The 3,302-nt window shown below is 37.4% G+C and overlaps 1 pseudogene across 1 annotated transcript; it reads left to right on the top strand.

The window, feature by feature from the left end:
• Positions 1–233: 233 nt before the first annotated feature.
• LOC150030249 (ATP synthase subunit b, chloroplastic-like) lies at positions 234–2,632 on the top strand (annotated as a pseudogene). The gene is made up of 2 exons (XR_016527116.1): positions 234–695; positions 1,381–2,632. The product of XR_016527116.1 is annotated as an ATP synthase subunit b, chloroplastic-like (transcript).
• The last annotated feature ends 670 nt before the right edge of the window (positions 2,633–3,302 follow it).

Raw genomic sequence — 3,302 nt, 5'->3', positions numbered from 1 at the left:
ATTTCTGCCGCTTCCGTTATTGCTGCTGGGTTGGCCGTCGGGCTTGCTTCTATTGGACCTGGGTTGGTCAAGGTACTGCTGCGGGCCAAGCTGTAGAAGGGATCGCGAGACAACCCGAGGCGGAGGGAAAAATCCGAGGTACTTTATTGCTTAGTCTGGCTTTTATGGAAGCTTTAACTATTTATGGACTGGTTGTAGCATTAGCACTTTTATTTGCGAATCCTTTTGTTTAATCCTAAAAAAATTACGTCTTTTTTTTTGTATTTTCTTTACTTGGACTTGCTGATCTTGCTTTTTCGAATTATATGAAGCTTTCACTCCTACAATTACTTATTCGTTGGGACAATAACCTATGGGAAGGATTGATTTGAGGATGGGGCATTAGCATACTGACTCGCCTTCTTCCTTCCCTTTCTTAGTCCAATCTCGAATGGAACTTTTTTTTAGGATTGTTACAACATATTTTTTACTCTATTTCGAATAGAAATAGGAAATTAATAAAAAAATAGAAAGAAATAGATAATTAGTTTTATCTATAAAAGGAGATCATATGAAAAATGTAACCGATTCTTTCATTTCTTTGGGTTACTGGCCATCCGCCGAGAGTTTCGGATTTAATACCGATATTTTAGCAACAAATCCAATAAATCTAAGCGTAGTGCTTGGTGTATTGATTTTTTTTGGAAAGGGAGTGTGTGCGAGTTGTTTATTTCAAGAATAGGTTTGATACAACCAACTGTACTTTTCTAGTTATAACTACGAAAAGGTGCATGATCCCGCGAATTACTTCTGACAAAATGAAGAAATCATATTGAAGAACCATAGCATTTCGTGATTCATTGGTAAATCAACTTTGATTCTCTATCAACCAATAATGTGGGACTATTAACTTGGTTAAAGCTAAACCGTTTGAAGTCCGGACGCAGCATGGTACTCTTTCTACTACTATGTTAATACATAAATCGTTTCAAATTTGTTGGGATTTTTTTTTCGATATAGAACACTCATGTCGATAAAATGTTTTGAACCCCATTTTTTTCGTTTTTTATCCAATGCTGAATCGATGACCTATGTTATGTATAAAGTAAGAAAAATTCTTTGGATTTCAAGAAAAAAAAAAAAGAAACAACTTTGCTGCCAATTGTTTGTTTGGTCAGAAGAGTCCTCCGACTATTCGGGTCTTGGATTAATGATAAATATTTTGTTTATTTTTCTTTGTGGAATATGAATAGAGAAAAGAGGATAGGCTCATTACATTCAAAAAGATATATGGGAATTTCCCAGAAATAATTGAAATAATTGAGCGTGAGAGCCAAATGAATCGAAAGATTCATGTTTGGTTCGGGAAGGGATCGTCGAAGTTTTGAAATGAATGGAAAGACAATCTACTTTCATTAAGTGATTTATTAGATAATCGAAAACAGAGGATCTTGAAAACAATTCAAAATTCAGAAGAACTCCGTGGGGGGGCCATTGAACAGCTGGAAAAGCCCGGGCCCGCTTACGAAAAGTCGAAATGGAAGCGGATCAGTTTCGAGTTAATGGATACTCTGAGATAGAACGAGAAAAATTGAATTTGATTAATTCAACTTCTAAAAGTTTGGAACAATTAGAAAATTATAAAAATGAAACTATTCGTTTTGAACAACAAAAAGCGATTAATCAAGTACGACAACAGGTTTTCCAACAAGCCTTACAAGGAGCTCTCGGACCTCTTAATAGTTGTTTGGACAACGAGTTACATTTACGTACCATCAGTGCTAATATTGGCATGTTTGGGACGATGAAAGAAATAACTAACTGATTAGTCCTTCTACTGTAGGCATTATTTTTGTTTTGAAGAACAAAAAAAAAGAATTACGAAATTCTCATGGTAACCATTCGAGCAGATGAAATTAGTAATATTATCCGTGAACGTATTGAGCAATATAATAGAGAAGTCAAAATTGTAAATACCGGTACTGTACTTCAAGTAGGCGACGGCATTGCTCGTATTTATGGTCTTGATGAAGTAATGGCAGGGGAATTAGTAGAATTTGAAGTGGGTACTATAGGCATAGCTCTAAATTTAGAATCAAATAATGTTGGTGTTGTATTAATGGGTGATGGTTTGCTGATACAGGAGGGAAGTTCTGTAAAAGCAACGGGAAGAATTGCTCAGATACCAGTAAGCGAGGCTTATTTAGGTCGTGTTATAAATGCCCTGGCTAAACATATTGATGGCCGAGGTGAAATTTCATCTTCTGACTCTCGGTTAATTGAATCCCCCGCTCCTGGTATTATTTCGAGACGTTCCGTATACGAGCCTCTTCAAACAGGACTTATTGCTATTGATTCGATGATTCCTATCGGACGTGGTCAGCGAGAATTAATTATTGGGGACAGGCAGACCGGTAAAACTGCAGTAGCCACGGATACGATTCTCAATCAACAAGGGCAAAATGTAATATGTGTTTATGTAGCTATTGGTCAAAAAGCATCTTCTGTGGCTCAAGTAGTGACTGCTTTACAGGAAAGGGGGGCAATGGAATACACTATTATAGTAGCCGAATCGGCGGATTCTCCGGCTACATTACAATACCTTGCCCCTTATACAGGAGCAGCTTTGGCTGAATATTTTATGTACAGAAAACAACACACTTCAATCATTTATGATGATCCCTCCAAACAAGCACAAGCATATCGACAAATGTCTCTTCTTTTACGAAGACCGCCGGGCCGCGAAGCTTATCCGGGAGATGTTTTTTATTTGCATTCACGCCTTTTGGAAAGAGCCGCTATATCAAGTTCTGCTTTAGGTGAAGGAAGTATGACTGCTTTACCAATAGTTGAGACCCAATCGGGAGATGTTTCAGCTTATATTCCTACTAATGTAATTTCCCTTACCGATGGACAAATATTCTTATCTGCCGATCTATTCAATGCTGGAATCAGACCTGCTATTAATGTGGGTATTTCCGTCTCCAGAGTAGGATCTGCAGCTCAAATTAAAGCCATGAAACAAGTAGCCGGCAAATCAAAATTGGAATTGGCTCAATTTGCCGAATTAGAAGCCTTTGCGCAATTCGCTTCTGATCTCGATAAAGCTACTCAGAATCAATTGGCAAGAGGTCAACGATTACGTGAGTTGCTCAAACAATCCCAATCAGCCCCTCTCACGGTAGAAGAACAGATAATGACTATTTATACCGGAACTAATGGTTATCTTGATTCATTAGAAATTGGACAAGTAAGGAAATTTCTCGTTGAGTTACGTACTTACGTAAAAACGAATAAACCTCAGTTTCAAGAAATAATATCTT

This window comes from Benincasa hispida, unplaced genomic scaffold (assembly GCF_027475165.1).
Source record: "Benincasa hispida cultivar pf3 unplaced genomic scaffold, pf3_genome.v1.1 HicScf407, whole genome shotgun sequence".
Taxonomy (NCBI): Eukaryota; Viridiplantae; Streptophyta; class Magnoliopsida; order Cucurbitales; family Cucurbitaceae; genus Benincasa; species Benincasa hispida.
This window is presented reverse-complemented; position numbering and strand designations above follow the sequence as displayed.